The 12,965-nt window shown below is 31.1% G+C and overlaps 1 pseudogene; it reads left to right on the plus strand.

Annotated features, from left to right (window-relative positions):
* Positions 1-417: 417 nt before the first annotated feature.
* LOC123587137 lies at positions 418-531 on the plus strand (annotated as a pseudogene).
* Positions 532-12,965: the final 12,434 nt, after the last annotated feature.

Here is a 12,965-nt window from a genome sequence, read left to right on the forward strand (position 1 = left end):
TTTTTTTTACTTCATTTTATACAATGTTTGACAAGTTCACATTCAGGTCATTTTAATGAAATATGATATTGTTTTTATATTTGGTTCTAGCTTTTGGCCACCAGATAGTAATCCTTCGAATGGGAAAGGTGTATTAAAGTTTAGACTACAGTTTCTTCATCAAGTTTCTTTTGCATTTCTAAACTGTTTAAACATTAGTAATGTTTGTTTTATGTAATTTTATATATCTTTATGCCTATTTTTTTTGTTTCTTATATCTTCTGATATTAATATGGGTACTACTATCTTTTTGTTTGTATTTTCCTGATATCACTTTTTGTACCCTTCCCCCTTTTTATCTATCTCTCAATTTTTACTCTTTAAAAGTAAATTTCTATACCCAATCTTGTTTACCATATTTAATATCTTTGTTATGTTATTGCTTCCTGGCCTTTTGGCTAAGATCAAGTGTAGTATTTAATGTTTTTGTTATAACTAGACATCGCTGTTATTGATAGAAGTTATCATTCTGTTTATTTTTATGGAACAAATGAATATGTTTCCATGATAAGACTTTCTATTTACTATTTATTTTTCTTAATGGTTTTCCTTTTATGTGCTTATTTATTTTTATTTTTCTTACATATTAGTTTGATTATGATGCTACTCATTCTTCCATTCCTCTTGTGAATCTGTTAATTCTGTTGTTGTCTCCCAGGTCCTTGCTTATAACTTTATGTTTCCTCAGGCTCACATTTAAACACATATTTCTGTACAATTAGATGAATAAGTGATACACATTTCCCACATCTGGATAGATAATTTAAGAACTACTCTACTATTTTCTCCCTCCAATAAAAAGATATTTGTGGGATATTTTTATTTTTTTTTACTTTGCTTTCAATCCTCAAACTCCTCTCTCAGCCAGTATAAATTCTTAGGTTTTGCTGAGAAAAGATAGTATATTTAATTCCAGATTTTAGACTCTGTGCAAATGGCTTTTATTAAAAATATCCTTATTTAAAATTTAAGATACACATTCCCATTTATGATTATTCTCTTTGATTCAATTATGTTTTAGATCTAGGGTAGAAACATATGTATGCTTATAAATATATTTCAAGATTCACATTTCATAATATCACTTAGATACTTTATGTGCATCTCCTTTAGGCTTTTATAGTTTTTTTATGTTGTCACTTTTTCCTGTCCACCAGCTCTATTTTATAAGCATATATGGTTTACATCAACTGATTGATTACTTTAAAGGGTGGTGATCCAATATAAGATGATCTCTAACTTTGAGACTAATGATGAGGTCTGGCTTTCCAAAACTGTTCTATTTAAGGACATAACTCTGATGCAAATTAATACGAACCACATTGCTAAAATCAGTGGATTATGTGTGTGTGTGTGTGTGTGTGTGTGTGTGTGTATGCGTGGTATCACTGGAAGATAGATAGATAAATAGATAGATATACAGATATCTTGTAGAGATACCTATATATGTGGATATATAGAGAGATATCACTATAGATAGATACATATATAGAGATAGATCTATCTATAGAGATATCCAGTGTGCTCCTATATAGAAACTGATACAGATAGATATACATATAGGTAGCTATATGTATATTTTATAAATAGATAGATAGATGGACACATACAGACCCAGTATATCACTGGAATATCTATCATCTATCTATCTATCTATCTATCTATCTATCATCTATCATTTATCTATCTAACCATCATCATCTTCTATAGATATTAAAAGGGAGAAAAGAGGACCTAGATACATATCTCAGCCACAATATTTTGTTTTTCATCTTATATTTTGGGGGAACATTTTAGCGGATCTTTATCTCCTCATCCATCATCCCAGATGTAGCATGTTTAGCCATTTAACTATTTCTTTCCCATCAACCCATAAGTACCTCTTTTGTATACACCAAAGTACAAAAATATTTTAAAAAGGAAAATGATGAATATAACAAAACATGCTTCTCAATATCTTGCATTATATAAGAATATACATGTATTTTATTGGTGTTTCACTGTAATCAAGTACTTAGTTTCACAATGATCTTGCTGTGAACAATGGAATAAATGGATGTGTGGGAACTGAAATTATTCTTTCCCAATCATAATAAAATTCTTTGCCTCAGTGCAACTTGGGTCATTTAAGTGCTGGAAACTAATTCCTTAAAGCTCCCTATTGAAATATTTCACAATAAGAGGAGTATCATTTAACAAGCTGAGCTAAAGGGAAAATGCAAGACTTGAAAAGTGGTAGAAGTGATGACCAGATTTTACTCCCACTGATGTTATTGTAAAGTAAATAGGCTAGCTTAATGTCTTGAAGCTGTTGATGACATTTTTTCCAAGCACTTGAACATTAAATATCTGTCTGGTAATAACCTAAGGAATATTTTTCAATGCAATGACCTCTTAGAAGATCATCATAAAAATCATTCTTAATTAGGTTTAGGAAATCAATTTGAGTATCTGTGTAAATCAAATTTTATGTAATGCCATATTGAATGCATGGTCAGGTAAGTGTTAGGAAATAACATTTATGCATTATTTTTCTAAATAGCATATCTAACCACTAAGTATTAAACATTATTTTTGTAAAGAAGGAGAATATTATTTCAAGTGTGTAAGTATTTAAGTTAAACACTTATAATTATGATCTGATTTGACATCATTACAAATAGCCAGGGGATAAATGTCATTGTTAGTGTCATTTATTTTTTTTCTTTTAAATATTTATTTATTTTTGAGAGAGAGGGAGCAGAGCGCATGAGCATGAGCAAGGGAGAAGCAGAGAAAGGGGAGAGAGGATCTGAAGTGGGCTCTGAGCTGACAGCAGAGAGTCTGACTTGGGGCCCAAGCCCACAAAGTACAAGATCGTGACCTGAGCTGAAATCCGGTGCTCAACTGACTGAGACAGCCAAGTACCCCTTTGTCATTGTCATTTAAAACTGTGGACAATAAGGGCGCCTGGGTGGCTCAGTCGGTTGGGCGGCAGACTTCGGCTCAGGTCATGATCTCGCGGTCCGTGAGTTTGAGCCCCGCGTCGGGCTCTGTGCTGACAGCTCGGAGCCTGGAGCCTGTTTCAGATTCTGTGTCTCCCTCTCTCTGACCCTCCCCCTTTCATGCTCTGTTTCTCTCTGTCTCAACAATAAATAAACGTTAAAAAAAAAACAAAACTGTGGACAATAAAAGGAAAAAACATTCAGAAAGAGCCTAGAATTACAGTGTTATATCATATAACCATGATACTCAAATATGGTTTTACTGTTGTAATATTCAGGAGCACACTTTGTTTCCCAGGAATTAACTAGATTACTAAGGTAATACAGAAGACAAAGGCCTACCTGCTTCAGAGAACCTCAACAACTTTTGTTGATGTTTGGGTGTCTTGCTGTACAATGAGGACACTGAAGGAATGTTCTAAAAAGCACAGGTGATATTTTACAGTCCCTTTAAAATCAGTATTTATTCATGGCAAGAAGAAAGTGTTATTGGGAAGGATAAGAGGATCAAAAAATTGTAACCTTCATTCCCAAACAGAAAATGTTTGTCCTTAGAATTTAAAATGAGTTATTTTATGTCCTTTTGTAAGCTAGTATTCTTTGATAAATTTTTATCAGTATATAACACTATATGTTAATAAATATGTGTGTGTGGACTCATGCATATACCCTAAAGTGATCCTAAGAGGTAATGCTACTATCACATTTTATATGTGAAGAAACTGATAATGAGAGATATTAGGAAATTATGGTTTTACTGGCATAGTTCATTTTCATGTTTCTATCCCTTTATACCATGAAAGTTTAGCAACAAACAATTCTAAAGTCTCCTGGTACTTCCTCTTTTTACATTCACATACTTTATTCTTCTTTATATCTTTTATTTAGAAGAGTCTTTTCATTATCTTTAACCTTCTTTGGCTTTTCTTTTTTAACTTCTTATTTTATAAAAGGGTTAGGAGCATGGCTCCTTTAGATATATGGTCAAGGGATGCCTGACTTGCTCAGTCAATAGAGTACGTGACTCTTGATCTCGGGATCATGAGTTCAAGCCCCATATTGGGCATGGAGCCTACTTATAAAATATATATATATATATATACAATGTCATATATATACTGTTTATATACATGAACAAGTGCAAATTTTACTTTGTAGGTGTGGTAGCATGTGACTTTGCCTTATGTATGTATGTGTTCTTAAACGTATGTTTATCTAAATCATTCTTCTGCCAATAGAGACAACATCAGTTTTATTTGAAAGTATGAAATTGTTTTCTAAATAAGTACTAGCTCATCCAAAAAAGTTCAAATGAGTCAAAAATAAAAGTATCTCAGCACTTAAGTTCAAATAATTAATGCTTACATAATTCCATATAACAAAATATAAAGAAAAATGGAAAATGAATATTTAGGAGTCACTTCCTTCAAATAGCTTAAAATTTAGTATTATATGAAATATATGCAAAATATAAGAATAATATCACAATATATAAATTAACTATAAATTATAGAAGCTAAATGAGAGATAAAAAGAATTTAAACCATCTAAAGTAAATAATATTTCCCAGAAGACATATTTTTATGAGCTGGGTTTTGGTAATAAAGTGTTCATAGGTGGAAGTTTCAGGTAAGCATTTTATCATTTTGTAAATTGGCAATAATAGGAAAAGATGTTAAATATCTGATCACATACTTTGCAAAATTTGACATCCAATTTAGGTGGACATAACGAAGGCAGAGGATACTTGTGTGTGAAAAACTTGATTGCCAATGATAAAAGTCATTTTCGGAGACTTAAGTAAAAAATACCTGGCTTTCTATATGAAACATTATCATTCCCCCTTTGTCCTCACATATGTATGTGCCTCTCAACACGAAGTGAAATAGCTTGATATCAATTACAGAACATTATAGCCAAGGAATAGACATTATGGAAGGAAGAGAGAGACATTACCCATTATGAGAATGATCAATTCAATTATGAACTCACAGCGGTACTATACTTGCTAACTTATACCTTTATACCAAACAGTGCAAAGTAGACAAAGTAGGCAAATTCAAATTAGATATTATTGCCATCACGAAGCTGATTCATTTTGAAGGAGCATTTTGTCTTCACTGGATGCTATGACCTCTGTGTGGCACTACTATTAGCTACTTCTTTATGAGTCATGGGAAAAATAAACCCTTCAGTGCTGGCTGGGGAGGCTTTGAGGTGCTTAGCTACTCACAGTACTAAAGCAGAAAACACAAGTCACTGAACATAGTTAATTTAATAAATAAAGGATGGTGACAAAATAAACCACAGAATGTAGCCAGGGGCTGCAGAAATAGGTATATGTGTTTGAAATGCAAAGATTAGTTGGATGTTTGGTTGTTTCCACTTGGTTGGAAATGAATGACCAAGTGTTTCCACTTGGTTGGAAATGAATGACCAAAAACAAACAAACAAACAAACAAATAACAACAACAACAAAAAAGCCTTGAATTTTCAAGGAACTAGAAAGTCATATATTTGGTCACATTATTTTAATATGTTGGAAAATAAACACATTTCTACTTAATAATGACAAGTATATGTAGTAATTCCCTATTTTAACCAATTTTAGGTAAGTAAACACTTTTAACTTTAGATTTATAGGGAGAAAGTTGACTGTATTTTAGAATCTTTTGAGTTAATTTTTTCCTATACTCACAATGTAATCGGCTATGTATAAACACTTCAACAATCTTCTATTTCAATGAGAAGTGGACATCCAGGTCCAATTCTGTGGGTGAGCAAAAGTAAAAAAAAAAAAAAAAAAGAAAGAAAAGAAAAGAAAAAGAAAAGGTAATACAAAACTGTCACCATTTACACAAATATTGAATAAACTTTTTAAAAGTTAAGAATAGAGATTATCAGTGACTTAAGTTCTAAAATATCACTGTATATCTGAATATTTCTGTTTTCTCCATGCTTGGGACACATTATTTTTATTTACTTTTAGGTACTCTATTTTCATACCTTATTGTTTTGAAAATATTTACACACATTTATGTAAAACATCCCCTTATAGTTCCAACTATATTTTCAATCTATCCTATCATTCCAATGGAATCTCCCCCACCCCATCCCCCACACACACATCACAAAAACTTCACTGTCTCCCAGGTATTGAAGGAAGCCAATATTTTCCTCTAAATTTCTTTTTTCTCCTCCCTAGGGTAATTGTCTTCAGGCCTTTCAAATCTCTTTCTTCTTCTTTTTCTCTTTCTTGTTTTAATATCAAGGTTTTCAGATATTTCATCATTCAAGACATATAAAATGGATTAAATATGCTGCCTGGAACTGAACTCAATACTCCACATAGGGCCTGATCATGAAAACTGTAATATGGTATTTACTCTTTTTTTTATTTTATTATTTTTTTAGAGAGACAGAGGTGGGGGAGGGGCATAGAGAAAGAGAGAGAGGGAGAAAGAGAATCCCATGCAGACTCCATTCCCAGCCTAGAGTCCAAACTGGGCCTCAATCCCACGAACCATGAGATCATGACCTGAGCCAAAACCAAGAGTTAGGCACTTAACCGACTATGGCGCCTAGATGCCCCAAGTTTGGCTTTTTAAGATTCACATATAAGTGATGTCATACTTGTCTTTCTCTGTCTGACTTATCTTAATATAATATACTCAAGGTCCACCTGTGTTGTCACAAGGGGCAGAACGTCCTTCTTTCTCATAGCTAAACAGTAGCCCTTCCTAATTTCTAATTCTGGCCACCAACATTTTTCTTTTCTCATATCTTTTCTCATTTTTATAGCAACTGTATTACATTTGGATGGAGAGATCAAGTCACACAGCCTCAACCTCCCCTTAGTTCACTGGGTTCTTTGTGGCTCTGCTTGATCATCCTGTGTAACCCTAGAATCTCTTCCGTGCACATGTAATCATATTTGTAGATAAAAACTAGAATTTAGAATGACCATTTGTTTTCTGTTTCAATCTGAGTTGTGTAAGCTTAGTTACAAAAGATTCTTTCCCTATTAAAATTATAGCAGTTACATTACACTACAGAAAGCATTTCACTTTCTATAAGCCCTGTCTTCAGGTAATCTTAGCCCCTGTTTTACAGAAATAATTTAAGTCTACAAAACTAAGTTAACTTGAATTGCTGATCCCGAAGCGAGAATTTGTCTATATCTTCACCAATATTCTTCTCTTTCTTTTTTATGCCACAGTGAAATATTTTGGTCTTTCTTTCTAATCATCACGACAGAATGTCACAATGGAAAGAATACTGTAAAGTCAGAAACTCTGCTTTTTAAGCCTCCCATTTTTATTATTTTGAACAAGTCACATTACTTTCTGGAACATTATACATTTCATTTAATAAATGTCATTAGTCTTATAATTTCCATATTTAGTACTTTTACTTTATTGCTTGTATAGAATTTGGGGGAAAATGTGTTATATTCTAAATAACTTTTATTTGAAAGCCTTTTAAATGAAGAGAGTTTTTATAGCTATAGAAGTAATAAATTTAAGAATAACAGCCTTAAAGCATTTTTGTTTAATTGCATTTATCTCTATTATGTCTTAGGAATCTCATCGATTTTGAGGACTATAAAAAGATCATTAAGTTATCTGGCTCAATTCAATATAGTAAACAATCCCATTTAAACCAATCTTTTAGACAGTGGAATATTAAATTGTAAAATTTATGCAACACACGTTAATTGAACAATGAATATGCCAAAATACTGGTAAATTTTTAACTCTGTGTTATTCCATAGAATTATTTTCATATTCTATAAAAATATCCAACCCATAATTATTTGAAATTTTAAAATTGAGTATCTAACATGCATATTTCTTTCTTGTTGAACATATGATATTACTGTGCAAATGGACTCCATCATAGTCATTTCTTAGTATTTGTATTCATTATTCATGTTGACTTGATAACCCTGAATGACATTCTTACAATACCTTAATTCTTGTGTAATTTACCTTTCTCAACAGGCAAATATACTCCATACCCAAATAAAGAGGGCTGATCATGACAAAGCACAACACCATAATGGCAACTACAATGAAATATACTGGTTTCTATGAACAAGTAAGCATATTAATTTAAGTACTATTTTGGTGGTACCTTATCATTTTATGAACAATTAGGATCATTGAATTGTGAACAGTAGAAAAGCCTTAAAGCAAATACCCTTTCCTGACGGTATGAAGTCACTCTAAAGTTAGAATCCTAATTCTCCCTGCTAACGTTAGCTCTGATTTACTTCTTGAAATACTCCCAAATTTTCTTTCTCTCTTTTATTCTACTAAAACTATTGTCAATTTTTGGTCATTATGCCATCAACTGATTCTTAATATTTGTTTCTGTTTTTATCTTCTATTTTCCCTGACTTTGCCTCCCTCAAACTGACACTCAACCCACATACCCACACATATAAGCTCCACTTCATGGTCTTAGAAAGAAAAAGACACTGCTTCTTTCTACATTCACTCAGATTCATCTCTGTGTGACCTGTTTTCGTCTTCACATCATTGGAAGACTTTCATTTATTATTACCTCTTGGTCTTCAAACAAAAATTTCCCACAGCCTACATTTTTCCTCCTCTTTCTGGTATATGTGACCATTACTGTCATTATTATAAAATATTGATTTTTACATATACTCTAAAATGCTGTTAACATGTTCTCTCTTGTGAAATCAATATTTTATAATTTACAAACCAAAGAAGGTGAAATTCCTTAGCATAGCTAAGTGCAAATTTAAAGACTCATCACAATTTGGTATAACCTTAGCAAAATGGTTTCTCCTTCACTTTGCAATGAACATCTCTGTAAATTTCTACAGCTTTTTTGTATCTTTTTCACTTTTTCAAAGCATTTTTATATTCTGTTTAAAAAATTCTATCCAAGTCCATTTGTATATTCTCATCCCAAATCATGACATTTAAAACATTCTATATCAGTATAAGTTATTTTGAAACACAGAACCTATTGTCCATGACAATTATTTAGCATCAAGTTTCTCTCTGCTTCCTGATTTTTAGTACATTTTGCTTTATATGATAATGCAATTGTTGACCTAATTAAAATCATGTGTTTAACAACCAAAATCTCAAGATAGACTATTTTTTGAGGCTGAGTTTATGTCTCATAGTCGTGTCTTTCCCAAAAAGAGACATCGAGACATTCACATTATCTTCTTCTTTGCTTTCTCTGGTGTTTTGTTGTTATTGCTGTTGTTGGTATTTCTGGGTTATTTATTCTATTTTTTAAAATTCAATGATTTCTAATAAATTTTCAGAGTGAGAAGCCATCACCACAATCCAATTTTAGAACTTTTTCATGACAAGTCAAAAAGATCCTTCCCACCCATTTAAAATCATACCCTGTTCCCATCCCCAGCTCCAGGAAGCCAATAATTTACTTTCTGTCTTTCTGTTAGTGGAGTCATATAACATGTGATGTTGTGTCTGACTTCTCTGAGATATCACCTCACACCTACCAGATTGGCAATTATCAAAAAGACAGAAAATAGCAAGTGTTAGTGAGGATATGGAGGAAAGGGAAAACTTGTGCACTGTGTAGGAATGTAAATTCCTGCAATCACTATGGAAACAGTCCAGAAGACCCTCCCTATATTAAAAATACAACTACTATAGAATCCAGCAATTCCACTTCTGGATATTTATCCAAAGAAAATGAAAATGCTAATTACAAGAGATACATGTACCACTATCTTCATTGCGGCATTATTTATAAGAGCCAAGATGTAGAAGCAATTTAAGTGTCTTATTATTGAGTGAATGTATTAAAAATGTGTGATACACACACACACACACACACACACACACACACACAGAACTATTACTCAGTTATAAAGAAGGATGAAACTTTGCCATTTGCAACAACATGGATGGACATAGAGAGAATAATGCTGAATGAAATAAGTCAGACAAAGACAATTACCGTACAATTTCATTTATATGTAGAATCTAAAAAACTAAAAAAATAAAACAAATGAATCAACAAAATAAAACAGAAACTGACTCTTAGATACAGGAGACAAACTGTCAGTTACCAGAGCGGGGAGGGGTTAGGGGCATCAGTGAAATAGGTGAAGGGGATAAGAAGTACAAATTTCTAATAATAAAATGACTAAATCAAGAAGAAATAATATGTAGCATAGGGAATATAGTCAATAATATGGTAACAACTTTGCTTGGTGAGGGATTAGAATTATCATGGGGATTATATCATAATATATAAAATTATGGAATCACTATAATGTAAACATGAAATGAACAGAATATTGTATGTTAGTTATACCTCTCTAGTTTTAATTGAGCATTTTATGACTCTGTTGTCTCCCATTTCTTTGTATGTTGTATTTCTTTTAAATTTGTTTTTCAAGGTTGTTATACTGCAAGTACCTTAAAATAGAATATTCCCAACTTCTCCCTCCTATCTGTGTAACATTATTGTCATTCATTTCATTTATCTATATACTATAATTACCCAATACATTGTTTCTACTATTATTTTGAGCAAACTTTTATCTGTTAGGTCATTAAGAATAAGAAAAATAAAATATTTTGGTTACTTTTTTATCTGAAAACAAGTTTTATTTCTCCTTGACTTTTGAAGAATATTTTTACTTAATACAGGATTCTATCTTGGTGTTTTTCTTTCAACATTTCAAATACTTCTTTCTAATCTATTCTTGTTTGCATGCCTTCTGATGAGGAATTCTATGTAATTATTTTTTTGTTGGTGTTTCTCTATGGGGAAAGTCATTTTTCTCTGTATTTTCTCAAGACTTTCTTTCTGTCTTTGGCTTTCTGTAGTTTAGCCTGTGACCTCGATTCTCTGATGGATCTAAAAACGTTATTGATTTTCAATTTGTTCAGATATCTTCTTGTGACGATGGGACTGATGACTTCCAAGAACTTTACATGTCAGAGCTCAAACCTTCTTTGCCTACAGTATTATTCTTTATAAAATTATGACAAAAATGCTTAGCAAATATTATTATGGAGAAATAATTTTATCCTAAATAATAATATTTATTTACTATTACCTTATTAAGGCTTTCATGTAAACATAGTCATTAGCGTGCCCTAAACATTTACATATTTTTTCAAAATAGGATTCTTCTACATTAAGAAGATATAAATAACGAAAAATTACATTTTTACTTTGTGATAATTTGATGCTACATAGACTTCATACATTTATATACATTGTTCTTTAGTTAAGCCTAGAAAGAGGATAATTTGCAATTGTACTGATTCTCAATAGATCACTTACATACTTATAAATTATTGATGTGTCTCACTTCTGTGTGTTAGTGTTTTAACTTCTAAACACTTAAATATATGCTTAAGAGGTAAAAAAAGCCCCACTAAGAGTCCTTTGAATAGTTACAGTAAATTTTAATTCTATGATAAAATTATTTTTATTAGCCTTATGGAATTAAATATTATTTTTACAGATTACCAACATTGAAAGGTATGTTACAGAGTGAGGAAAAATTAACTCATCATATGTGTGATATAAAATATCTTGATTTTTCTCTTAAGTATCTTATTAATTATCTATAAAACTTCTATGGGCCTATCATTTTGTTTATAAAATGGAAAAATTTCCAGAGCATTCTGTAAATATGCAAAATTTTGAAATATAGACCAGCATGTATAGTAATTCTACACTCAATGAGAAAAATGTATACTTTGCACTTAGTACAAACTAGTCTGGAATGCATTCTATGGGTAGGTATACTTTTCTGAAATTGTAGCAAATTTAATATGGTAAAATATTTATACCCTAATATCTAATGTGTCTTAATATATAGAGAGCAAATGTTTCTGACAGTTACACTATAAATTGGAGAAAGTCCAGAGATATAGAAGTATATGATTTTTACACTTAGACTGGTAAAATGTCAATAGCAGTAGACTTTAGTAAGTTATATGTTATATGTATATACAATATAAAACCCAAAGCAAACATTAAATAAAAGCTTTAAAATAATATATTCATAAAGAGTATAGGTAAATCAAAATGACTTAAAAAATGTTCAAGTAAATCATATGATGGCAAGAAATGGAAAAAAAAAAACATCAACAAACAAAAACAAAAAAGAAAATGTCAGACTTCAGCTTTCATTTAATAATTACATTAAATACAAATGGATTATATAAGCGAATTTAAAAAGTGGATACAAAGATAAACAATATAACCCAACCAAATACTATCTGTAAGTAATTCATATACAATATAATGATATCAGAAGTTGAAATTAAAAGGATAGAAAAAGATGTACTATACAAACATTGTTTGAAAGAAAGCAGTATTGGCTCTATTGATATCAGATTAAGTAAACTCAGAGAAAATGAAATTACTGGGAATAGAGAAGACATTATATAATTATAAAAAGTTTAATCCCTCAAATATATAGCAATATTAGATGCATATGCATCAAAAAACTGAGCTGAAAAAATTATGAAAGAAGAAATAAATATCCACAAATATAATTGTAGACTTTACCATTCCATCTCAACAAATGATAGAAACATTGGACAGAATATCATTAAGGATATAGCAAAAACCAAAAACGCTATCAACCAACATGATAAAGTCAACATTTATTGAATATTCCTCCCAACAACTTCAGAATACACATTTCTTTCAATTGGCTATGCAATACATATTAAGAAAGATCAAATACTGTGCCAAAACTAAAAAACCTAAACTAAATAAAATCAAAGTGCATTCTCTGACTGCAAACAAATTAAAATTAAATAACAGATATAAAGGATAATCTCCAAACATTTGGAACTGAAAACATACTTCTAAATATCAATGGGCCAAGAAGGAAATCTCAAGGGCAATACAAAAAAAAAGCAAAACAAAAAACAAAAAACAAAAAAT

This window comes from Leopardus geoffroyi, chromosome C3 (genome assembly GCF_018350155.1).
Source record: "Leopardus geoffroyi isolate Oge1 chromosome C3, O.geoffroyi_Oge1_pat1.0, whole genome shotgun sequence".
Lineage (NCBI taxonomy): Eukaryota > Metazoa > Chordata > Mammalia > Carnivora > Felidae > Leopardus > Leopardus geoffroyi.